The sequence below is a fragment of the Nipponia nippon genome, unplaced genomic scaffold (assembly GCF_047370975.1).
Source record: "Nipponia nippon isolate SJK-2023a ecotype South Korea unplaced genomic scaffold, ASM4737097v1 scaffold_22, whole genome shotgun sequence".
NCBI lineage: Eukaryota > Metazoa > Chordata > Aves > Pelecaniformes > Threskiornithidae > Nipponia > Nipponia nippon.
The window spans coordinates 5,734,539-5,761,257 of NW_028262339.1; the positions used below are offsets into that span (position 1 = coordinate 5,734,539).

The 26,719-nt window shown below is 44.7% G+C and overlaps 1 protein-coding gene across 4 annotated transcripts in view; it reads left to right on the top strand.

Annotated features, from left to right (window-relative positions):
• LOC104010302 (spindlin-Z) overlaps positions 1-26,719 on the top strand; it is a 97,945-nt gene that overhangs the window by 11,903 nt on the left and 59,323 nt on the right. Inside the window, exons 2-3 of one of the 4 annotated variants that reach the window (XM_087760376.1) lie at positions 15,626-15,788; positions 19,791-19,974. The exons of the other annotated variants lie outside the window; for them this stretch is intronic. The gene's annotated coding sequence lies outside the window, so the exon portion shown is untranslated. The remainder of the gene's footprint in view (positions 1-15,625; positions 15,789-19,790; positions 19,975-26,719) is intronic. 4 annotated transcript variants of the gene reach the window in all.

The following is a 26,719-nucleotide window of genomic DNA, read 5'->3' on the forward strand; positions in this document are numbered from 1 at the left end:
TTAAATAAAAGTCAGCATTGGCAAAATTATTCTGTTCAAGAGCATGTATATATCACATAAAAAGTCATAGCAGCAGTAGGATCAGTGAAACAAATAGGAGCAATTTAAAATTCTGAACAGGTTTTAAAAGAGAAGTACATCATTGGATCAAAAAGAATGTAATTCAGATTATCCTGTCTCAGCATCAAGACTAAACTTACAGATGGATGTCCTTCTAGTCTAAATTTTCCATTCTTCACACTAGAAGGACATGGAAAGCCAAAACATATTTGCACAGTTTTAGTCCACCTAAAAATGGACTCTCAGAACTTGTTAAATTCAATATAGGGTTTTAATGCTGAGCTGAATACTCTAATTAAAGCATGTCCCATTAGCACACAGATCCATGAGAGAAGTGATGTGACCAAAAGCTACCACGTGTTGCTTGTTCTTCCATCTTCCCAAGGAAAGAGACATAGTCAATTAACGGCTTTTAGTCATGTCTTTATTCTTATTTGAGAGGGCGGGTGAGGAAAGGAGGGAGTTTATATTTTAAGAGTATCAATTTGTTAAATGACACTTTCACATATATATATTTTAGAAAAGACGGTTACAAATAAACCAACCAATCAACCAAAACTATTTTGCATATGGCCTGGAAAGCAGTAAGTTTATGACGATCCTTAGATCCCTAGGAAATTAATTTCACAGTGACAAGCCAAATGCCAAGTAGGTTTAGATAAGCTTCATCTTTCTTGTATTCCAGAGTATTCCACTATGCCAGAAGAGTTAAACTTGGACATGATTTTCACCATGGTGTTTTTCATAGTCTTTTGAGTGTCCTGGGCTTAGGCAGTGGAGGGCCTTGAAGAAAAGGTCCGGGTCTTTGAATTGGATTGGGAATCCTATGGGAAAACAGTGCAGGCATTAAAAAAATGTCCTTGATATGCTGTTGCTGAGGAAACAGTGCATGCTGCTGTGACTGACCAATAAACCCCTACAATGTCTCAGAGGAGATGGGCAAGGGCAATTGTGCCCATAAAGCTCAGAGAATAATGTATGGTGTGACTGACCACAGCTGTTGCAAAGAAAGTTGACTTTATCTGAACACAAAGTGAATGTGAGGGTGGCCTTTGTTTTAGATAAACAGTTATGACAGTTACGCGGATCAACTGACTATCCCAGTTGAGTTGATCAACTGGTGGTGTAAATGTTTCTCCCTGAGTTCATTAAAAGAGTGTGAGTATCTCCTTGAGTTAGCCAGAGTAGCATGGGGGGGGGGGGTATTTGGTTCAGCCCAACATAGAGTATAAAAACTAGACAACCAACAAAAGAATTTCGAAGAGAGATTGAGCTGGCTTCAACCCACGTATTCCATCCCAGTGACTGGGGATGTCCAGCGTCGTGAAGGTGAGCATATTCTAGAGATCGGTAATGGGGATCACATTGGTGTTGTGATTGAACTGTGTATTGCAATTGCTATATTTTGCTAAGTGTAACTTACATTTGTATTGTGATTTCAGTATATTGCTGGATCACTCTGCTAAATCAAAAATCCCATGTGACATCAACTGTCTTCAGATAAGTAAATTTGATATTAAACATCACACCTTCCATGGGTGGAATATATAAAAGAGCCTGGTCAGAGAGTATTGGGCTATGGCAGCTGCTCTGTACTAGCTGGAGTTTCCTAAGCGCTAATGACATCATGCCTAGGTATACTGAGTTGCTGTAGTTCAGCTGAAAGATAGTGAGGTCATTAATATGATGAGACTATGCCATCATTTACCAAGAAGAGAGTTCCCTATCTAACCAGGTGTAGGGTGCGAGAAGACTTTGTCGCGGTAACCCAGGATAGTTTGCCTCCCCCCATCTGCACATACCCTTGCACGGGGGCTAATGTGACGGCCAGTTGCGGATCTTGGAATTCGGACAATAGGACCTGCATTACATCAGCGAGTTCGCTAATGAGCAAAACAAGACATTGCATATGTACGATATGTTAATCAGCACAATTTTTATTGTCCACCCCTGTGGTGCTTTCCCTTGAGCCTCACCCCCCAGCAGGGCTTCACTGCGTCGGGTCCCCATTTTACTAGTGTCGGTGTCATGGGGCTCCCACTGTGGAAACACTATGCTTTCAATAAAGCCAAAGCTTTCACTCGCTGAGTGTTGCATCTTGTCCCTGAGGGATCCGCACCTGCTTTTCACTTGTAACACCAGGTAACAGAAATGAGGAGAATAGGATATACAGTTTCTCATTCTTATTCAATGGGATTTTCCCTCCAGGAAGGGCTTATACTATTTTAGCACATTGCACTGGACCCTGACATCTATTTGAAGCTATTGCTTTGTGCTTTAGTTTTCTTGTGCCTCACGTTTGAGATCCCTCTTCACTAGAACAGAGCATGGAATGATTCATTCCCCTAATGAGTTCAAAATTTTCTTCCCAATAAACATATCTTTTATTCTGTAGATTTCTAAGAAAGTGAAGAACTGAGAGAACCGCATGTTAAGAAACATATGTGCTATGGATCTATTCTAAAAAAATTAATTATTGGTATGTCTGTGGCTGGTCATTTGATCCTGCTCTTAACTGCTCATTTAAGGAAAAGTTTTATAGTCAGAACTAAACATAGCACTCTGATGCTAAAGTTTAGTTGGAGGAACCTGATTCTTTCCCATGCTGCCAGGCACTGTTTAAAGTAGCAACAAAATTTTTGCATTTTTGTCTATCTATCTGAGCTGCTCTTTGCTTTTTCTGTATTTAAAGGAATCTGATTATTTCTGGTTAATATTTGATATAAGAATTTTTCACCTTAACCCATTTAGTGTGCTCCTTTAGCTGCTCTGCAGTATATCTTCTACATTAAATGGTCTTATTTCATTTATAAGAGGACTAAATTTCCATTTTGTTTAATGAATAACTTCAGAGAAAGTGATGTTTAACTTTCTGCTGAACTTAAGCATTCATTATAAACTTGGTTAGAATCATAGAATGGTTTGGGTTGGAAGGGACCTTTGAGGATCATCTAGACCAATCCCCCTGCCGTGGGCAGGGACATCCTCCACTTGATCAGGTTGCTCAAAGCCCCGTCCAACCTGACCTTGAACACTTCCCAAGGATGGAGCATCCACAACTTCTCTGGGCAACCTGTTTCAACCTCATCATAAAGAATTTCTTCCTTATGTCCAATCTAAATCTATCCTCTTTCAGTTTAAAACCATTGCCCCTCTTCCTATCACCTGGTAAAAAGTCTCTCTCCATCTTTTTTATAAGCCCCCTTTATATATTGAAAAGCCACAATAAGGTCTCCCCGCAGCCTTCTCTTCTCCAGGCTGAACAACCCCAGCTCTCAGCCTTTCTTCATAGAAGAGGTGCTCCAGCCCTCTGATCATTTTCATGGTCCTCCTCTGGACCCGCTCCAACAAGTCCATGTCTTTCTCATACTGGGGGCCCCAGGGCTGCACGCAGTACTCCAGGTGGGGTCTCACGAAAGCAGAGTAGAGGGGGAGCCCAGGATACAATTGGCTTTCTCAGCTGCAAGCGTACATTGCCGGCTCATGTCCCATTTTTCACCCACCAGCATCCCCAAGTCCTTCTCTGCAGGGCTACTCTCAATCCATTCATCCCCCAGTTTGTATTGATACTGAGGATTGCCCTGACCCAGGTGCAGAACCTTGTATTTGGCCTTGTTGAACCTTATGAGGCTCACATGAGCCCACTCCTCAAGCCTGTCAAGATCCCTCTGGAAGGCATCCCTTCCCTCAAGTATATCAACTGCATCACTCAGCTTGGTGTCATCTGCAAACTTGCTGAGGGTGCACTCAATCCCACTGTCTATGTCATTGATGAAGATATTAAATAGTACTGGTCCCAGTATGGACCCTTGAGGGACACCACTCGTCACTGGTTTCCACTTGGACATTGAGCTGTTGACTATAACTCTTTGAATGCAGCCATTAGCTAATTCCTTATCCATCTAATAGTCCATCCGTCAAACCCATATCTCTCCAATTTAGAGGTAAGACTGTTGTGGGGGACTGTATCAAAGGCCTTAGACAAGTCCAGGTAGGTGACATTAGTTGCTCTTCCCTTGTCCACTGATGCAGTCACTCCATCGCAGAAGGCCACTAGATTAGTCAGGCATGACTTGCCCTTGATGAAGCCATGTTGGCTGTCTCGAATCACCTCCCTGTCTTCCACATGTTTTGATGTGTCTTCCAGGAGGATCTGCCCTTACCGGGCACGGAGATGAGGCTGACAGGTCGGTAGTTCCCAGGGTCCTCCTTATTACCCTTTTTAAAACCGAGTGTGATGTTTTCCTTTTTCCAGTCCCTGGGGACTTCGCCTGACTGCCACGACTTTTGAAATATGGTGGAGAGTGGCTTGGCAACTACATCAGCCAATTCCCTCAGGACCCTGGGATGCATCTTGTTGGGTCCCATGTACTTGTGTATGTTCAGGCTCCTCAGGTGGTCTCGAACCAGATCTCCTACAATGGGAGGGACTTCATTCCCCCAGTCCCTGTCCTGAGGTTCAGGGACTTGAGAGATGTGGGAAGAGAGATTACCACTGAAAACTGGGGCAAAAAAAATGTTGAGTACCTCAGCCTTCTCCATGTCAGTTTTCACCAGTTCTCCTGTTTTATTTATCAGGGGGTATGTGTATGTTTTCTTTAATCTTCCTTTTCTGGCCAACATACCTGTAAAAGCCCTTCTTATTATTCTTCGCATCCCTTGCCAAATTCAGCTCCAACTGTGCCTTAGCTTTCTTGATCCCATCCCTACACACCTGGGCAGCATACACATATTCTTCCCAGGATCCGTGTCCCTGCTTCCACTGTCTATGCATTTCCCTCTTGTGTTTCAGTTTGACCAGAAGGTCCTTACTCAGCCATGCTGGTCTACTGCCTTCCGTGCCCTATTTCTTACATGTGGGAATCGAGCTCTTGTACTCTAAGAAAAATGGTTTAAAGGGTATATATGTGTGTGTCTCTGTGTCTCTGATGGATTCCCAGCTTTAATAAGTGTATGTTAAGACTAGAATAACTTTTGAGTGGAGGATTGATAGCTTGGACTTTATGCTGTATTTTTTTGCAGAACAGATCTGTCTTCTAGTGGTAAATGTTGCTTCCCTGCCGACTTACAAAGTTATTGTCTTCAACCATCCCTGCTGGCTGATGCTCTAAGGAGTATATTCAGGTTCTTTTCTTCTGTCCCTTTGCCTTCCAAAATAATGTTTATATTAAAAAAATACAAGGATTTTAATTTTTATATTAGCCCCCTCCCCTTTTTATGCTTGTTTTTTCAGCATGTTAATTGAACTACCATTTAGGACACCTGCTCTGTCAATAAAGTCTAATTCTTCTGGTATTCAGGGCATGTGTTGTATCTATTCCTGGTTAAGTCAATGGTAGTAACTCACAGCATGGTGAGACGAGGTTACTTTTTGGTTCAATTTCAGTGTCTATTTTGAAGAAATTGTTCAAGATGGGATTTGTCTCAAGCATGACAAACAAATCTTGCTGGAAAACTTTAATGTTGATTATTATTTTTGTTGCCAAGCCATAATACTCATAGATATTCCCAAGTGAATCTTGCCTGTCAAATAGTTAAACAACCTCTTTCCTACCCCCAGCCTACTGGCCTTTGGGTGGTGGTGGGTTAGAGAGACAGCCTTGATGCTGTGGGAGCACTGTTCAGCAGTAGCCAAACATTGGTGTGTTATCAACACCATTCTAGCTACAAATGCAAAGCACAGCACTATGAGGGCTGCTATGGGGAAAGTTAACTCCATCCCAGCCAGACCCAACACAATCTCTACTCCTTATTCCCTACCATTTGTGTCATGCTTAGGTCCTACATAATTTGATACATTTATATATCTCCTGATCATCCCCTTGTATCTTTTTCTCATTCTGGAAATCCCCTCTTACCAATACTTCCAACTTGTACTATACACTTAAGCCATCTTTATACCAAACATATGGACTTCTACATTCTCATTAACTACTGTTCCCTGTCCCTTAACTGATACATATTATTTCCCCATTCTATGGGCCTCCCCCACCCCCAAAAATGTCCATAAGAACAGGCTATGACTTGGGCCCCATCAGTCAAGGTGGTCTCTTAGGACAGGAGAAGCAGCTTCTTCAGTTGTTGGGTGCAAACACCAGCTTGGTTTGGGTCATTGCTGCACTCACCCGGTTCCTTGCAAAGCTCACTCTTCATCGGTTCAGGTAGTTCCTGCTACATTACTTCCTACAACATACAACTCACATCACAGATTATTTTCCCTCAAGGTTAAAACTCCTTGAGGCACACGCTGGGTCTCCCCATCCTTCCGCATTACCCACCAAGTATACCCAGGTCCTTGAGCGAAGAGAATCCCATGAATGGGCTTGCCTTTTCCCAAGGGAGGAGCAACCCACACCACCTTCCCCAGCCACTTCCCGATGTGCGCTACGGGAACCTTATCTCCTCCCACAGTATGTAGGGGTTTTGTTTGGGCAAGACCAGGACGGTTAGCAGATCCTGTGGTGTTAACCAGCCAAGTGGCTTCTGCTAAATTTATATCCCAGTGCTTCCATGCCCCAGTGCTTCCATGCCCCAGTGCCCAATGCACTCAGCATAGTCTTTAACAGTCCGTTATATCTCTCAGTCTTTCTGGAGGCTTGTGGGTGATAGGGCATGTGTACACCCACTCAATGCCATGTTTCTTGGCTCAGGAGTTTATGAGGTTAGCTCAGAAATGAGTCCCGTTGTCCAACAATTCTTTCTGGGGTACCATGTTGCCACAAAATTTGCCTTTCAAGGCCTGAGATGGTGTTTTGGGCAGTGGCATGCTTTACAGGGTATGTTTCTAGCTACCCGGTATTTGCTTCCGCCATGGTGAGTATGTAGCGCTTGCCTTGGCGTGTTCATGGCAGTGGTCCAATGTAGTCAATTTGCCAGGCCTGGCCATATCGAAAACCCAGCCACCGCCCTCTATTCCAGGGAGACTTTACTCGTGTGGCTCGCTTGATTGCGGCACATGTTTCACATTCATGGGTGACCTGTGTGATGGCCTCCATGGTCAGGTCCACCCCTCTCCCATCTGTATGTTGCATCTCTCCCTAGATGTCCCGATGTTTCATGGGCCCACTGAGCTACAAATAGCTCGCCCTTACACTCCCAGTCGAGGTCCCCCTGAGGCACTCCAGTTTTGTCAGCCTTGTCTACCTGTTCATTGTTTCGATGTTCTTCAGTGGCATGGTTCTTGGGCATGTGAGCATTTATGTGCTGTACCTTTAGAGCAATGCTTTCTACGTGGTGCAGTGATGTCTTGTCACAGTGCAACAGCCCAGATGGGTTTACCTCTGCGCTGCTGCCAATTGGTCTGCTTCCACTGCTCTTCTGTCTAGGCGGTGCTCTCGCTTTGACCTAATGGCGCTGCTCCCAACATACATCAGGCCTTAGCAGGAGCTGTGATAGCCGAAATCTGAGCAGGAGTTGAGTGAGCAGTCACACAATGCAGCTACCCAGATGGGTTTATCTCTGCGCTACTGCCAATCGGTCTTCTTCCACTGCTGTAGTCACTCCCTTAGGGCTTAGCCACCATCCAGGGGTCAGTACAGAGACAGAGTACTGGCTGCTTTTCTCGTTTAGCAATCTCTAGGTCTATCTGGATGGCTTTCACTTCTGCAAACGGTCTCAACTCACGTTCTCCTTCAGTGGCTTTGGCAACTTCTTATGTGGGACTCCACTCAGCACCTTTCCACTTCCGATGGTTTCCTACAACACGACAGGATCTATCAGTAAACAAAACATAATGCCTTTCATCTTCTGGTAACTCCTTATATGGTGGTGCCTCTTGGGCACGAGCCGCCTCCTCAGGCAATGCTCCAAAATCTCTGCCTTCTGGCCAGTCCGTGATCTCTTCCAGGATTCCTGGGCAGTTGGAAATCCGCGTTTAAGCCCGTTGCATGATCAACGCTATCCATTTACCCCATGTAGCATCAGTTGTGTGATGTGTAGAGGGATTGTTTCCTTTGAACATCCAGTGCAGCACGGGCAAGCGCGGTGCCAAGAGGAGTTGTGCTTCTGTACCAACAACTTCTGAAGCGACTCGAACCCCCTCATATGCTGCTAGTATTTCTTTTTCACTTGGGGTGTAGTGGGCTTCCAATCCTTGATACCCCTGGCTCCAAAACCCTGGAGGTCGACCTCAGGTTTCTCCTGGTGTTTTCTGCCAAAGGCTCCAGGTGAGGCCATGCTCCCTGGCTGCAGTGTAGAGTACATTTTGCACAGCTGGTCCTGTCCGGACAGGCCTAAGGGCTACCTCATGAACTATCTCTGGATTTATCTGTTCAAAGTCTTGTTGCTCAAGGCCCCTGTGCTGGTTTTGGTTGGGAAAGAGTTAGTTTTCTTCATAGTAGCTAGTATGGGGCTATGTTTTAGATTTGTGGTGGAAACAGTATTGATAACACAGGGATGTTTTCATTATTGCTGAGCAGTGCTTACACAGAGTCAAGGCTTTTTCTGCTCCTCTGTCATGGTTTAACCCCAGCCGTCAATTAAGCACCACACAGCTGCTTGCTTATTCCCCCCCGGTGGGATGGCGGAGAGAATCGGAAGCGTAAAAGTGAGAAAACTCATGGGTTGAGATGAAGATAGTTTAATAGGTAAAGCAAAAGACGTGCACGCAAGCAAAGCAAGGAATTCATTCACTACTTCCCATCGGTAGGCGGGTGTTCAGCCATCTCCAGGAAAGCAGGGCTCCATCACGCGTAACGGTTACTTGGGAAGACAAACGCCATCACTCCAAACGCCCCCCCCTTCCTCCTTCTTCCCCCAGATTTATATTCTGAGCATGCTGTCATACGGTATGGAATATCCCTTTGGTCAGTTGGGGTCAGCTGTCCCAGCTGTGTCCCCTCTTAAGTTCTTGTGCACCCCCAACCTACTCACTGGTGGGCTGGCGTGAGAGGCAGAAAAAGCCTTGACTCTGTGTAAGCACTGCTCAGCAATAACGAAAACATCCCTGCATTATCAACACTGTTTCCAGCACAAATCCCAAACATAGCCCCATACTAGCTACTGTGAAGAAAATTAACTCTCTCCCAGCCAAAACCAGCACATTCTTCACTCGTTATTCCATACCATTTATGTCATGCTCACGTCACACTATCTAATACATCCTCATTACCCCTGCTTCCCATCCTTTGATATAACAGACAGATATCATTCCCTTAGTCTATGGACCACCCCTGTGAAATGTCTGTAAATTGTCCATAATTGTCCACAAATGTCCATTGAGTTCATTTAGTCCATGACTTTGGGCTCCATCTGTTATGATGGTCAATCAGGACAGGAGAGGTGGTGTGTTGCATGGAGTTATTGGGTACCAAAGCCAGCTCAGGTCGGGTCACTGCTGCACTTGCACTGCTTCTTGCAAGGCTTCTCCTCCACTGGTTCAGGTGGTTCCTGCTATAGTAATTCCCGCAACATGCACCTCAAATCCCGGGTTACAACAATTTAAAGGTATTTCCATTATAATCTCCACCCCTGGCCCCTTTGGACCAGACCATTGGGCTTAACACTGCAATGGACTCCTCCCCTTGCCCCTGCTCTGGCTTGGACTTATCCACAGACTGCAGTCCCTTAGATAAGGCTCCACTTGGAGCAGGTAAACCCCTATGAGCCATAGTTTCTCTAGGGGTATACCTGCTGCGGCATAGACTTATCCACAGCCACAGTCGCTTTGAGGTGCACCTGTTCCAGCGTGGACATATCCTTGGGCCACAATCCCTTCAGAGGTACACAACTGCTGCAGCACAGATATAACCATGGCCACAGACGCTTCGAGATGTACCTGCTCCAGCATGGGCTTATCCATGGCCATAGATGCTTTGGGGTGTCCTGCTCCCGTGTGGACTCATCCACAGGTCACAGTCCCTTCAACTTGAGTTCACACTGGAGTTCCAGCCTTCCCAGTACAGCAGCACATAAACAGCAGCGATGCCTTGGCTATCTGCCAGCCCAGGCTCATGTCCATTGTTGTTATCAAAATGTTCCCAGGCAAAGAAGAGTAAGATGATAAGCAGTACAGCAAGCAGCAAAAGCAAAAAGCAGCCTCTAACGAGCACTAGACTCTAATATACAGTAAGGCAAACAAGCCCCATGGCAAGCACAGGAGCTTGCTGATTAATAGCTAAACAGCAATAATGGCTATAAGTTCTATCTAGCACATTCTAATCAAAGCTGTCGTTATCTCGAACCCTTCGAGCCCCACGTTGAGTGCCAAATAGGACTGTCGTGGTTTAATCCCAGCCTGCAACTAAGCACCACACAGCTGCTCAGTCGCTCCCCCCACCCAGTGGGATGGGGGAGAGAATCAGAAGAGTAAAAATGAGAAAACTCATGGGTTGAGATAAAGACAGTTTAATAGGTAAAGCAAAAGCTGCGCAGACAAGCAAAGCAAGAAATTTATTCACTACTTCCCATCGGGAGGCAGGTGTTCAGCCTTATCCAGGACAGCAGTGCTCCATCATGTGTAATGGTTACTTGGGAAGACAAACGCCATCACTCTGAACTTGGATGTTTTCGTTATTGCTGAGCAGTGTTTACATAGAGTCAAGGCCTTTTCTGCCTCTCACACCAGCCCACCAGCAAGTAGGTTGGGGGTGCACAAGAGCTTAAGAGGGGACACAGCTGGGACAGCTGATTCCAACTGACCAAAGGGATATTCCATACCATATGAGGTCATGCTCAGCAATAAAACTAGGGGGGAGGTTGGCAGGGGGGCTGCTGCTCGGGGACTGGCTGGGCATCAGTCAGTTGGTGGTGAGCAGTTTTTTTCATTTGCATCACTTATCTTTCTTGGCCTTTATTTCTCTTTGTTATTTTCCTTTTCATTACAAATTAATATTATATTTTTTTCAATTATTAAACTGTCTTTATCTCAACCCCCGAGTTTTCTCACTTTTACCCTTCTGATTCTCTCCCTTATCCCGCTGGGGTGGAGCGAGCGAGCGGCTGTGTGGTGCTTAGTTGCTGGCTGGGGTTAAACCACAACAATCCCACTCAAAATAGTTCTTCTTTCGGGTTACTTGATAGAGAGGGACTATAACATGGAATATGCATTCTCCAGAATCCCACAAGGCCTAGGAAAGCTTTTTTTTCCTTTTTGTTAGCTGGTGGGGACATAGTTGCTATCTTGTTGATCACATCCGTAGGAATGTGACGACGTCCATCCTGCCGTTTTACTCCCAAGAACTGGATTTTCTGTGCAGGTCCTTTGATCTGGCTGGTTTTTTTTATGGCAAAACCAGCTTTCAGAAGAATCTGAATTAATCTTTTTCTCTTCTTAAAACGCTTTTGCTTTGTTGCCCCATACAATGTAATCGATGTATTGTAGATGTTCTGGGGCATCACCCTGTTCCAGGCCACGATAGTCTACTTCTGTCAGACTTTTGCACTGGCCATATGGGACTATTAAAGGGTGAGTGCGTCTTGCTGATCACTCCTTGGTTCTCCAGTTGATGAATTAGCTTATCCATGGGACCCAGGTAGTCTTGGTCGGTGCAATATTGTCGCTGGTGCACTGTCGTGGTAGCAATCGGCACCTGCTGTTCTTCAACCTGCAGCAACCCCACAACAGAAGGTTCCTCTGAGAGGCCAGGCAGGGTAGACAGCTGTTTAATTTTCTCTTTGTTCATGGTGGCTACACCAAAAGCCCATCAGTACCATTTTGGGTCCTTGAAGTACCCTCTCCTGAGGTAGGCTATGCTGTGTATACACAGGGCCTCCAGGCCTGTCAGAATAGGGTGCTTTTGCCACTTGTCTCCTGCGCCTCCACCCCCCAGTTTTATTGCTTAGCATGATGTCATATGGTGTGGAATATCCCTTTGGTCAGTTGGGGTCAGCTGTCCCAGCTGTGTCCCCTCCCAACTTCTTGTGCACCCCCAGCCTACTTACTGACGGGGCAGTGTGAGAAGCAGAAAAGGCTTTGACTCTGTAAGCACTTCTCAGCAATAACTAAAACATCCCTGCATTATCAACATTGTTTCCAGCACAAATCCAGAACATAGCCCCATACTAGCTACTATGAAGAAAATTAACTCTGTCCCAGCCAAAACCAGTACAGAACCTTAGGGTGCCATGTGGCATGTGCTTGGGGCTCCCTTTCCCTCTAAACAGGGTGGGAGGGGACTGGCTTCATGGTGTGCCCCTCATAGCCGAGGTGTTGGCCTGTGGGAACAAGGAGGGAGAGAGATTTTCTTCAAAGTTTTGGAGCCAGGAAGCTGCTCACTCAGCAGTTGGTGTATCTGAATCTGGGCAATACATTGTTGCTAAGCTGTTAGAATATGATGCTGGGGCATTTTGGACCACCTTTTTCCACATGGCCCGCATACACAGGATGTCATCTGGATCTTTGGAGACCTCATCATTGTCTAGATCACTGTAGATGACACCCAGCAATGCTAATTCTCTCAGGTACCGGATGCCTTCATCTCCGGTAGTCCACTTTCCTGGGGAGTTCACAAGATCTTCCTTGAATGAATATCTTGCCCTCACACTGGAGAGAAGCCGCCTCCTGAGACTGCAAATTGCTGCCTCTTTTCCAATTCCTCTGCCAATTCCCCAGTCCCTAGCAAGGGATCCCAGCTTTTGGGCTTCCTTACCTTTTAATTGCTGACTGTTGGCCCCACTATCCCAGCATTGGAGCAGCCAGGCAGCAATACGTTCACCTGGATGGTGGCTGTAATCTTTCTGCATGTCTTGAAGTTTTTTCAAGGTCAGGGACTGGGTAGTTTCCCCCTCTTGTGTGATTTCTCTCACTTCTTCCTCCTGTTTCTTTGCTGAAGGACTGGCTTCCTGATCAAACCCTTCCTCCTCCCTTACTAATTGATGATATGGACCCATTGACCTCCTTGTCCACTGTTTCACTACTGGGGCAATTACTGTAGTTGTTGTTTGGGTCCCTATCTCAACCATGGTGTCCTCAGATGCGGTTTGGGTCCCTGTCTCAACTATCATGTTCTTGGATGTAGTTTGGATCTCAGTCTCAGTCATGGCATTCTCAGAGGTGGTTTGGGTCCCTGTCTTAACCGCAGTCCCCTGATAGTACTGATTTGTGGCTTGATAGGCACAGGCCAAGCCCCAGTACAGTGCTAGAAGCTTCTGGTTTTCATTGGGGTAGGCAAGGCACCCTTCTATCAGGTGGCGTGTCAGTTTACCAGGATTGCTTGCCTGTTCAGGTGTAAAGTCCCAGACTATGGGAGGTGATAACCACCCTAGGCACCTGCCCAAATCCTTCCACACACCCTGCCACCCAGGTACCAGCCGCCTCAGGGCATGTGTCAGTGTCTTCTCACCCAAAAGTTGTCTTCTCTTACACCAGGATGACACCAGATTCCAGAAACCCGACAATAAGCCGACAGTGTTAACTGGTAGTATTAAACAGCTCACATCATAAGGGTGAACAAGGACCTTGGGAGCCTGCATAATAAAGCCACCCATGTCAATCCTGGATGAGAAGAGGGAGGTGTATTCCCTCATCCTCTCCACAGGATAGCTCCCTCAGCACAGTAAGGCATCAATGCCAGGGCCAGGCGCATAGCCATTAACATGTTCCCAAGCTCAGCAAAATAGAGATAAGCAGTGCAGCCAGCAAGCTCCGTGACCTGCACAGAATCCTGCTACTTAATAATGACTATAAGTATAGCGTGCTCAATTCAAAACTGCCGTTGCTTTGTGCCCCATTTTTGATGCCACAGTGTACTGAGGTAGGTTGACCTTGGCTGGCCACCATGTGCCCACCAAGCTATTCTATCACTCCCCCTCCTCAGCAGGACAGGGGAGGAGAAAATACAGTGGAAAAGCTCATTGGTCAAGATAAAGGCAGTTTAATGAAGAAAAGCAACGGTTGTGTATGGAAGCAAGCAAAAAAGATTTATTCTCTACTTCCCATCAGCAGGCAATGTCCAGCCACTTCCTGGAAAGTAGAGCCTCAGTACATGTAGTGGTTTCTTTGGAAGACAAATGCCTTAATAAGGAATGCCTCCTTCTCGTCCTCCTTTCTCTTAGCTTTTATTGCTGTACATGATGTCATATGGTATGGAATCACCATAAGTTTGGGTCAGCTCTTCTGGCTATGTCCCCTCCTAACCTCTTGCCCACCCCCAGCCTACTGGCCTTTGGGGGGGTAGGAGCTTGGAGAGACAGCCTTGATGGGGCACTGCTCAGCAGTAGCCAAAACACTGGTGTGTTATCAACACCTTTCTAGCTACAAATGCAAAGCACAGCACTATGAGGGCTGCTATGGGGAAAGTTAACTCCATCCCAGCCAGACCTAATACATTACCACAGAATGGTAGCAAACACATAGGTTGTATAGTAATAAGCTTCTGCTATCATATCCTGGGTAGTGGTTATCTTTGTGCACATGTTTTTGGGTTTAAGGGAAGAGGAGGAAGGTTAGCTGTTATTAATGAGAAGCTAAGCTACTTCATATTTGCCATGATGCAAAAATGTTCAAATTAAGGCAATTACACTAACCTGTGACAGCTTGTTACCCTGGTGTCTGTGCATGTTCTTTCCCTGCTGTTAAATGCAAGGTGAGTTGAAGTAGAGTGAACAATTAGGGGTGAGTTAAGAGTACCTTTCTATTTTAGACTTAAGATTTATATTTGGGTGAAGGCATATGGGTAAAGATTTATTGGGTTTGAATAAATAGTAGATCTCTTCTTTAAGTTGTCGATAAAAGCATTATTTTGTAAGATTTTTTTAAATATAGAGGACTGTGCATTTATTAAATGAACAGTCAGTAAGTTGTAACATATACAAGGTTTACTCAGCAAACAGATTTGTATTACCTGTAAGTATGTGGATGCTTTAAAAACTCTTTGTGCTTTATAGAGTCCTGTCATATTGTGTCAGGAGGAATTGTAGCAATGGGATGAATAGAAATGAAGTCACATCGTAATATTTCCAAATAAGTGATAAACTTTGCCACTTTTTTTAAAGCTAGTTGGCTAAACTGCTATTGCTGTTTACAGTGGTTCCATAGAGGGTAGAATACTGAAACTGAACTGTTGAATTCCTGCCTTCCTAATCATTGTTCTGTTGGCATAGACAAGTCCTTTCAGAATAAATATGCATCCATGCTGCATGAGGGAGTAGAGCTCTGAAGGAATGCTTTAAAAATGCTCTGTGCATATATCTAATTTTATTTAGCATGAGACTAAATTTGAAACCTATAATTAAAATGAGCTTTTTTTTTTTCTCCCCCTCATCACTTTCTGAATATGGTATGCATGTGTAATTTCCCACTCCCATCCCTATTACCTCAAAATTTTCATTTTTCTGTACTGTTTTCATCACTTCAGTTTTGTGTCAGTGCTTTTAATTTTTGCCTCTGTGTGTTGATATCCAGCTTTTTTTCCTTTCGGCAGAATCCTATGCCTATAGCTAATTGTAACCATCAGTTGACATATTGATAGCTTGTCTGGTTTAGTGAACATGTAGTGTTATCACTGTCATTTATCTTATAATTAGCCCGCATGTCTTCAGGTTTAGTGTTTAAAGTCCGTAACAACTGATATGGTTCCTTCAGTAGTGGGTTATAGGACTTTCTTGGTCTTTTTTTCTTTCTCTAAAGAATTGCAGGGACATACAGAGCAGCATACAGTTAAATAGAATGATGAAGACTGATCATATGTTCCAAAAGTATTTCCAGTTTATTCAAAACCCAGCACAATGGGAGAAGCCATAATTTGTGAACTATTGAACTGGACCAGCCAAGATGATCATCCTTTTTGCAGGTACCTCTATCTATTCATCAAGGGAAGATCAAGAACATTGAAAAGCTCTGGACAGAGACGATCTAATTCCTACACAACAATACTGGTCTGTATGTTATATCCATAGATGGTTACATTCCTAATAAATTCTTCCTACATTTTGTATGAAAAGCAAAGGACGAAAAATAGATAAAACATTATAAAAGCACACCTTTCTTCTGATGAAAGCAAAGTTAGTCATCCCCTTTCTGTCCTTCGTCTTATATGTTTTTGCAATTCCACAAATGAAAAAATTAGCTGTCCTCTGGTTAGCTTATTTGTTTGGGGAGGGGAAGGAATTTTGCCTCAGTCTTTAATAGTCAGAACAGTTGTTCTCAGGGTACCCAGCCTTCTGAGCTGGAATACAGGGACAGGGAGCTGAATGAAGCCCCCATAATCCAAGGGGAAATGGTTAGTGACGTGCTACACCACTTAGACACACACAAGTCTATGGGGCTGGATGGGATCCACCCAAGGGTACTGAGGGAGCTGGTGGAAGTGCTCACCAAGCCACTTTCCATCATCTATCAGCAGTCCTGGCTAACCGGGGAGGTCCCAGTTGAATGGAGGTTAGCAAATGTGATGCCCATCTACAAGAAGGGATGGAAGGAGGATCTGGGGAACTACAGGCCTGTCAGCCTGACCTCGGTGCCGGGGAAGGTCATGGAGCAGATTATCCTGAGTGCCATCACGTGGCACATTCAGGACAACCAGGGGATCAGGCCCAGTCAGCATGGGTTTATGAAAGGGAGATCCTGTTTCACTAACCTGGTCTCCTTCTATGACAAGGTGACCCGCTTAGTGGATGAGGGGAAGGCTGTGGCTGTTGTCTACCTGGACTTTAGTAAGGCCTTTGACACTGTCTCCCACAGCGTTCTCCTGGAGAAACTGGCTGCTCATGGCTTGGATGGGTATACTGTTCGCTGGGTAAACAACTGTCTGGATGGCCAGGCCCAAAGAGTTGTGGTGAATGGAGTTAAATCCCGTTGGTGGCCAGTCACAAGTGGTGTTCCCTAGGGCTCAGTACTGGGGCCAGTTCTGTTCAATATCTTTATCAATGATCTGGACGAGGGGATCGAGTGCACCCTCAGGAAGTTTGCAGATAACACCAAGTTGGGTGGAAGTGTTGATCTGCTGGAGGGTAGGAAGGTTCTACAGAGGGATCTGGACAGGCTGGATTGATGGGCCGGGGCCAACTGTATGAGATTCAACAAGGCTAAGTGCTGGGTCCTTCACTTGGGTCACAACAACCCCATACAACGCTACAGGCTAGGGGAAGAGTGGCTGGAGAGCTGCCTGGCGGAAAAGGACCTGGGGATCTTGGTTGACAGCTGGCTGAACATGGGCCAGCAGTGTGCTCAGGTGGCCAAGAGGGCCAAAGGCATCCTGGCTTGTATCAGGAATAGTGTGGCCAGCAGGACCAGGGAGGTGATAGTGCCCCTGTACTCAGCACTGGTGAGGCCGCACCTCGAGTACTGTGTTCAGTTTTGGGCCCCTCACTGCAAGAAGGACATCGAGGTGCTGGAGTGTGTCCAAAGAAGGGCAACGAAGCTGGAGAAGGGTCTAGAGAGCAAGTCTTATGAGGAGCGGCTGTGGGAGCTGGGGTTGTTTAGTCTGGAGAAGAGGAGGCTGAGGGGAGACCTTATCGCTCTCTACAACTACCTGAAAGGAGGTTGTAGGGAGGTGGGGGTCGGTCTCTTCTCCCTAGTAACAAGCGATAGGACGAGAGGAAATGTGGTCAAGTTGTGCCAGGGGAAGTTTAGGTTGGTTATTAGGAAAAATTTCTTCACTGAAAGGGTTATCAAGTACTGGAACAGGCTGCCCAGGGAAGTGGTTGAGTCCCCATCCCTGGAGGTATTTAAAAGACGGGTAGATGTGGTGCTTAGGGACATGGCTTAGTGGTGGACTTGGCAGTGCTAGGTTAACAGTTGGACTTGATGATCTTAAAGGTCTTTTCCAACCTCAGTTATTCTATGATTACAACAGTAAAACTTTTACTTTTAAGTAATTAGTACGTTTGGGAAATGCCAGTGAAACTACCAGTATTGACTGTGGTAGATGATAGGTGCTTAATAAATAGGAAGATGCTGTGAGTCAAGTTCTCACATTATGAGCATGAAGGAAAACTTATTTTTTGTTTATCTTGTCCCATATATGAATTAAATAGCAATGCATCTCTTGGGTTGATCTAAAAAGGAATAAAGTTCCTTTGTTTCTTTGGTTAGCTACCCTTCTTCAAATCAGAAACATTGCTTACTTTAACTTATTTATGGAAGCTGTAGTATAAGAAACAAGCAAATTATAGGTGCACACTGAGAGGTAGTTTTCATTAGGAAGGTTAGTTTCTTCTGCCTACAAGAATAATCTACAGCTGAATTTCTTGCATGGTCTCCTAGGGAGTTCTGATAAACCATACTTGGCATGTCATTGGATTAGTTTTCATTCAAATTCCATTAGTGATTTGAAAGAGAAAATATAGGTATGCTTTCAAAATTTCAAAGAAGCATTTTGGGCTGCATACTTCTTCAAAAAATAATTGGAAAGTACAGAAGAACAGTAAACAGCAAACACAAGACTTGGAAAATGTGGCTTAGCTATAATCAACTTAACCTTCTGTCAAGAAAACCATTTAAATTAGATGATAGTTTTGAGGACTCTTCCAGGTCTACTTATCTATGATGCTATTTCATTATACATATTACAGAGAGGGAGAATGCACTTAACATCTGTCTCTGAAGCCTTCAGCATACAGAATAGTTCAGGAATAATTGGAAAAGCTGTAGACTGGTAATATAGACATTTTTATGAAAACTGTTGCTTTCTTTTTTGTATGAGTTAGTAACCTTTTTTTCCAGAAATGTTAGTAAAAGAAAATGCTGATAAAACTCAAATATACTTGAGAGTTTAGTTAAAGCATATTGTTTTGCATAACTGTTTTTAAAAAATTATTTGGGGTTGTATGGATCATGTTGTTTACTGCTGAGGAAAGTCGTCTTCCACTATTCTCCAAAAAAAGCTAGAATAACATTTTTCTTAAGCTGTATGAAGAGAATCGAACGGCGTGATAAATTCTTCTTGCTTCTGAGAGCCAGGATTAGCATACTTCATTAGGGGATTGAACTATCTACATAGTAGCAGAATTAAGTGTTAAGGCTCTCAATGGAAGAAATAAAATTCACCAACATGTCAGTGAAGTCATAACTTAATTGCCAATGTCCTGGGAAATTAAGGGAATAGAAAGGAGAGGTTTCTTTTCTACCAAATGTTGTTCATATTTTTTTATGTCACTACAGGAGAGACATTTGCTGAGTTCATCCATAACTTTACAAATACAGAAAAAACCCATCCCTTTAACACTTCTCACAGAAACAAGATTACATTAAATCCCAGTGTTAACTTTTTCTGCTTAACAATTATACTGGATTAGTAGGAAAACTCAGACAGTATTTGCATTGGTTATGGAACTTGATTCAAGCTCTTCAGGTGGACAGATCTTACATGTGATAGAAACTAGGAGTTTTAGTTCTTCAAAGATATGATTGCACAAGGTGTTAAAACAGATGATCCAGAGGACTCTTCAGCTTTGACATTAATAGGTGGAAAAGTTAACTTCTGTTTTAGAGGACAGGCAAGATTCAACCTTATGTCTGACTATTTTACAAGGAGGTGCAACTCACATGTCCAAGGCTGAATTACAATAATTTTTCATTTTTTCAAAAAGAAAAAAACAATGCATTGTTAGTGGAGCTAGCTAATTGTGCTGCTTCTGAAGTTCTTCTAGAAATAGCTATGCTTGTAGAGAAACTGGAGATGAATTTTGAAATGCTTAGATCCTATAAAAAACAGCATGAGAGGCAGATGTTGAGTTTCTGGAAAATCTGGCCAGATGTTCTGTGTATTGTTCGCAACTGGAACATTCTGCCTCTAAAAGGATATTGACAATGTCTGAAGCATTTTTAATACCAGTAGCTCTTCTTGTTGCAGGTTGCCCGCTATGTAGAGGAAAAAAGTCATGTCTCAAACTTGAAGAAAGATACTGTTGGAAATGAGAAAACACTAAAGGAACCATTTCTCCTCTGAAAACTTCAGCTGCAGAGAACAGGGAAGAAACTAATGTGTAGTTAGTAGTCATGCTTACATGTATACTGTTTCAACAAAGCAATGAGTGGTAAGCAGGTCTGAAAGAAGGATATTATATGAAAAACAAAACAACTATGAGCTGTTGGGTTTTATGTACCGTAATGAAAAAAAATTGCTCTGGTTTAAAGTACAAAGGAAATAGTTTGGCAATAGTTCAGAAATTTAATTGTAAATGAGAGATCACCAGGTGGAAGGAGGGAAGGGACCACTGATTCTAAAACTTTGAAGCAATATGCTTCCTCTAACAGAATGAAAACACCAGTGTCTAGGAGTTGGTCAAAATTTGGATTGCTCCAAGGCTAAGGATTAAAAACGGTGTCCTCTTATTTCGGAGTTAATACAGCGTGCTAGGGTAGATGACATAGCAGGTGGGAAATGCTTCTAAAGAAGGCATAGATGAATCCTTTGGTACTGAGAGAAAATAAAAATAGTGCTGTGAGTCTGTCCATGGCTCTGTTTATGCTGGAAGCTACTTCATATTTAAATTTGGAAGTCCTTGTTTGCAATTGCTTTTGAATGCTCAAGATCAGCCATTAAGACTTGTATTTCTCATTATAGATGTATGCTTTAAGCTACTTGGAATGAACTTCTAAGAAAACTTCAGCCAAAGAAAGAAACTGTAGCCTTTCTGGATCTAATATCTTAACTTTTAAAGCAGAGAGATGAAATTTTAGAGCACATATATCTTTGATAAGGACATAGCTTGTCCTAATGGAAAAACTAGTGAACTACTAATTAAAAAATTCAAATCTGGACAAATAAGCACTCAGCAATTGCTGTTCATGCATGCTTAGCAAAGACTCACTGGGGTTTGGCAACAGAGCTCTCTGAAGCCCACACGTATGTTTTCTTTCTATCCAGCATTATGTGGGGTGGGTAGAATTGCAACCATAATTGGGGAGTGTGGCATTTGTTGTGCTGCTGAAGACCAGAGAGGCTTTTTGCGTTTGTCTTGTGCTCTGCTTTACACTCTTTATGTGGTTTGGGTATTGACTGAAATGCAGAGTTTTTCCGAGGTGAAAGCTACAAGTTCTTTGTGACAATCAGCCCTCAGTGAGAAACCAGAAACCATGGAGAGGCCATGTATTGCAGCTAGCTGTGCAAAGGAAGAAATGCTGCAGTGATCCTGAGAGAGAGTATTGTTATGAGCAACTGACATGCAGAAAAGTTAGGCAAGTGATTGGACTGCTTGTTGTCAGATGACTGAAAGAATTTTTCTGTAAAGTGATGGTAAAATGACTTGGATGGAAGCTGAAGCTACGGGGAAGGATAATACAGAAAGAACATTTGTGTAAGGCAATGCTTGGAAAGTAAGGTCTTTAAAACAAGTTTAGGAAGAAGCAAAAGACTTCTTGTTTTGTTTGAACTCAGTATTCTGGAGTGGCAGGTAGCTTTAACAACCATGGTTTAAAGACAAATGGTTTTGGCAGGTCAAGAGACCTAGCCAGTCTGAAAGGAAAACTGATGTGTAATAGATGTGTGCAGAGCCAGGCAAACAAGATACTGTCAGTGGCAAGGACTTCTTAACCTGATACCCTGAATGGAAGTGCTTGGATGTATTGTGGGATGAACACTTGCAGAAGGCTAAGTACCCTTACAGATGTAGAATGTAACCTATGTATGCAGTATTAATGGACACTTTTGTGCACTCATTAAGGCTTATCTCACCTCTAAAACAGTTAAAATCCAAATATTTTAAATGTCGTGGACTTTCAGAAGAGCAGAGCTCTAAAGAACTTGGAGATAATTAGTTCAAAGCAGTATGTGACTAGAGTGAAATAAATGTAACGTGTGCAAGACTGCCTTTAATATTTGTTTAACTCTTATTAAATAGTAATGTATTGTGCATGAAAAGCACCAGGGATCCTATTGGAAGAAAAATTTTGTAATGATTTAGCTACATGTTTTAGAGCAACAGAAAAATTTCTTGGAAGCTTCTGTAGAATAAAACTCTTGAATAAAAAATAAGTATTTGTAATGAATTTAGAAGGTGTGGATGGTAGGGGTTTTTTTGTTTCGTTGTTTTTCTTTTATTATTTATCAAGCAATGTTTGTATGCAAAGAGGTTGAATTTTATATTTCTGGGGACTGGTTTTTCTTAAATGTAATTTTTTATAAGGTTCATTTTTTTTTTTTTTTTTATATTTAAAAGAAGAGAGATCAGTGAGTTAATAAATAGGATTTTTCAGAGGTTGAGATTCGTACCTAACTTTATACTTAGGAAAATTAAGTGGACACTTCCATGTCTCTGATGGATCAGACTTCAATTTCTGCATTTTCTAACTAAGAATCTTTAGACTTCTTGTTCTTAAAGCTTTTTCCTGCCCCACTGAAGATTAAATTGAAAATCTGAACTGGTACAACCTGGGGTGTCATAACCCTGAAGATAAATACTGGTTCTCTTATGGTGTGTTCAGACATATTTAAAAGGTTAAATTGTGTTCGAATAGGATGAAAATACTGTGTTTATACACACAGAAGGTTCTGCAAAGGAAGAAAAGCCTATATTCTTTCTAAGGATATACCTGAACAGCAGATGAAGACAATGGTATTATGCAAAAGTGCCTGTCTGCACATTTAGGTAGATAAAAGATGATATGAAGATTGGTGGCAAGGAACTGAGAGAGAAAGAGGGAAAGAAATAATAATGAAGTCCACACAGGCTGTAACACAGTACATGCTGTCTAGTTTTGAATGCTATAAAAAGGCTAACTCGGTACTACCTTTAATCTAGATTAAAAAAAATATATATATAAGCCAAAATGTATCTGAGGTACATCTGTGCTATCACTGTACAGATGTTCAGATAGCTATTGGGCTCTACTAGACTAACAGCTGACCTGCCATTTGAGTCATCTCAGGTCAATTTATCTTGGAAAGTTCTGGTGGGTTGACCTTGGCTGGTTGCCAGTTGCCCACCAAGCCACTTTATCACTCCCCCTTCTCAACAGGACAGGGGGAGAAAAATATGATGAAAAGCTCCTCATAAGACTTGTTCTCTAGACCCTTCACCAACTTCTTTGCCCTTCTTTGGACACACTCCAGCACCTCGATGTCCTTCTTGTAGTGAGGGGCCCAAAACTGAACACAGTACTCGAGGTGCAGCCTCACCAGTGCCAAGTACAGGGGCACTATCACCTCCCTGGTCCTGCTCGCCACACTATTCCTGATACAAGCCAGGATGCCATTGGCCCTCTTGGCCACCTGAGCACACTGCTGGCCCATGTTCAGGCAGCTGTCAACCAACACCCCCAGGTCCTTTTCCACCAGGCAGCTCTCCAGCTACTCTTCCCCTAGCCTGTAGCGATGCATGGGGTTGTTGTGACCCAAGTGCAGGACCCGGCACTTAGCCTTGTTGAATCTCATGCAGTTGACCCCGGCCCAACGATCCAGCCTGTCCAGGCCCCTCTGTAGGGCCTTCCTACCCTCCAGCAGATCGACACTCCCACCCAAATTGGTGTCATCTGCAAACTTCCTGAGGGTGCACTCAATCCCCTCATCCAGATCATCAATGAAGATATTGAACAGGACCAGCCCCAACACTGAGCCCTGGGGAACACCACTCGTGACCGGCCGCCAACTGGATTTGACTCCATTCACCACCACTCTCTGGGCTCGGCTGTCCAGCCAGTTTTTAACCCAGCGCAGAGTGCACCCATCCAAGCCGTGAGCAGCCAGCTTCTCCAGGAGAATGCTGTGGGAGACAGTGTCAAAGGCCTTACTAAAGTCCAGGTAGACAATATCCACAGCCTTCCCCTCATCCACTAAGTGGGTCACCTTGTCATAGAAGGAGACCAGGTTAGTCAAGCAGGACCTGCCTTTCATGAATCCATGCTGGCTGGGCCTGATCCCTTGGCTGTCCCGCACATGCTGTGTAACGGCACTCAAGATGATCTGCTCCATGGCCCTCCCCGGCACCGAGGTCAGGCTGACAGGCCTGTAGTACCCCGGATCCTCCTTCCGACCCTTCTTGTAGAGGGGCATCACATTTGCTAACTTCCAGTCATCTGGGACCTCCCTGGTTGACCAGGACTGCTGAGAAATGATGGAAAGTGGCTTGGCAAGCTCCTCTGCCAGCTCCCTCAGTATCCTCGGGTGGATCCCGTCTGGCCCCATGGACTTGTGAGCATTCAGGTGGAGGAGCAGGTCAGTGACTGCCACCTCTTCGACAACTGGGGCTTCATTCTGCTTCCTGTCTCCATATCCCAGCTCAGGGGCTGAAAACCCCGAGGATGACCAGTCTGACTATTAAAGACTGAGGCAAAGAAGGCATTAAGTACCTCAGCCTTCTCCTCATCCTTCATGGCAATGTTTCCCTCTGCATCCAACAAAGGAGGGAGATTCTCCCTGGCCCTCCTTTTGTCGCTGATATATTTGTAAAAACATTTTTTGTTATCTTTAACTGCAGTGGCCAGTTTAAGTTCTAGCTGGGCCTTTGATCTTCTAATTTTCTCCCTGCATAACCTAACAATATCCTTGTAGTCCTCCTGAGTTGCCTGCCCCTTCTTCCAAAGGTGGTAGGCTCTCCTTTTTTTCTGGAGTTCCAGCCAAAGCTCTCTGTTCAGCCAGGCCGGTCTTTTCCCCCACCTGCTCATCTTATGGCACATGGGGACAGCCTGCTCCTGCGCCTTTAAGACTTCCTTCTTGAAAAACATCCAGCCTTCCTGGACTCCTTTGCCCTTCAGGACTGCCTCTGAAGGGATTCTGTCAACCAGGCTCCTAAATAAACCAAAGTCTGCCCTCCGGAAGTCCAAGGTGGCAGTTCTGCTAACCCCCCGCCTTACTTCTACGAGAATCGAAAACTCTATCATATCATGGTCGCTGAGCCCAAGACAGCCTCTGACCACCACGCCGCCCACCAGGCCTTCTCTCTTCGTAAAGAGCAGGTCCAGCGGGGCTCCTCCCCTGGTTGGTTTGCTTACCAGCTGTATCAGGAAGTTATCTTCCACACACTCCAGAAACCTCCTAGACTGCTTTCTCTCTGCTGTGTTGTATTTCCAGCAGATATCTGGTAAGTTGAAGTCCCCCACGAGAACAAGAGCTAGAGATTGTGAGACTTCAGCCAACCGCTTGTAGAATACTTCATCTGTTTCCTCATCCTGGTTGGGTGGTCTGTAACAGACTCCCACCAGGATATCTGCCTCATTAGCCTTCCCCCTGATCTTTACCCATAAGCACTCAACCTTATCATTTCCGTCAATGAGTTCTAGACAGTCAAAACACTCCCTGACGTACAAGGCTACCCCACCACCTCTCCTTCCTTGCCTGTCCCTTCTGAAGACCTTGTAGCCATCCATTGCAGCACTCCAGTTGTGTGAGTCATCCCACCATGTTTCCGTGATGGCGACCACATCATAGTTTTCCTGCCACGCAATGGCTTCTAGCTCCTCCTGTTTGTTGCCCATGCTGCGTGCATTGGTGTAAATGCACTTGATTTGGGCTATTGATCTCTTCTCCAACACGGGCATGCCACCCCTAGGCTTATCCCTAGGAAGCCTGGTTTTATCCCCTTCCCCCTTCGCATCTAGTTTAAAGCTCTCTCAATGAGGCCTGCTAACTCCTGAGCCAGAATCCTTTTCCCCCTTTGAGACAGGTGAACCCCATCTGTCTCCAGCAGGCCTGGTGCCATGTAAACTGCCCCATGATTGAAAAGCCCAAAATTCCACCGCTGGCACCAGCCTTTGAGCCACGTGTTAATGAGATGGGTCTTCCTGTTCCTTTCCGTATTCCTCCCGGCTACTGAAGGGATGGAGGAAAACACCACCTGCACTCCTGATCCTTCAAGCAATAGCTCCAGTTCTCTAAAGTCCCTTTTGATTGTCTTTGTGCCTCTATCAGCTACCTCATCACTGCCAACCTGAACAACCAATAGTGGATAATATTCGGACGATTGTACCAGCCTAGGGAGCTTCCTAGTAATGTCTCTGACCCAGGCCCCAGGGAGGCAGCAGACTTCCCTATGGGATGGGTCCGGTCGGCATATCGGGCCCTCTGTTGCCCTCAGAAGAGAGTCGCCTATGACAATTACCCTTCTTTTTTTCTTACCAGTGGCCGTTGTAATGCGTGGGGCTGACTGGTTCCCCCTAGTCAACCCCTTGGATGGATCACTGTCCGTATCTTCATCCTCCTGGCCCTCAAGTTCCAGAGCCTCATACCTATTGTGTAAGGGCACCTGGGAGGGTGAGGTAGGCCGGGAGAGGATTTGCCTGCTGCGCCGAGCAGGGATCTGTTTCCATCCCCCTCCACCTCTTAGGTCCCCTCCTTCTGCCTGCTGGCAAGAGGGTGAGGGAGCCTCTCCTTCTCTTGATGCTTCCATCTGCTGTGCTCGTCTCAGGGATGGTAGGGAGTGGCTCCACCAGTCTATCTCCCTCTTGCACTCCCTGATACTCCTCAGTCTTGCTACTTCTTCTTTCACCTCTGCCACCAGGCTGAGCAGATCCTCCACCTGCTCGCACAATAGACGACATCCATAGCTCTTCCCTTGTCCACTGATGTAGTCACTCCATCATAGAAGGCCACTAGGTTGGTCAGGCAGGACTTGCCCTTGGTGAAGCCATGCTGGCTTTCTCAAATCACCTCCCTGTCCTCCATGTGCCTTAGCATAGCTTCTAGGAGCATATGCTCCATGGTCTTCCCAGGTACAGAGGTGAGGCTGACAGGTCAATAGTTCCCAGGTTCCTCCTTTTTACCCTTTTTAAAAATGGTTGCAATATTTCCCTTTTTTCAGTCCCCAGGGACTTCACCCGACTGCCGTGACTTTTCAGATATCATGG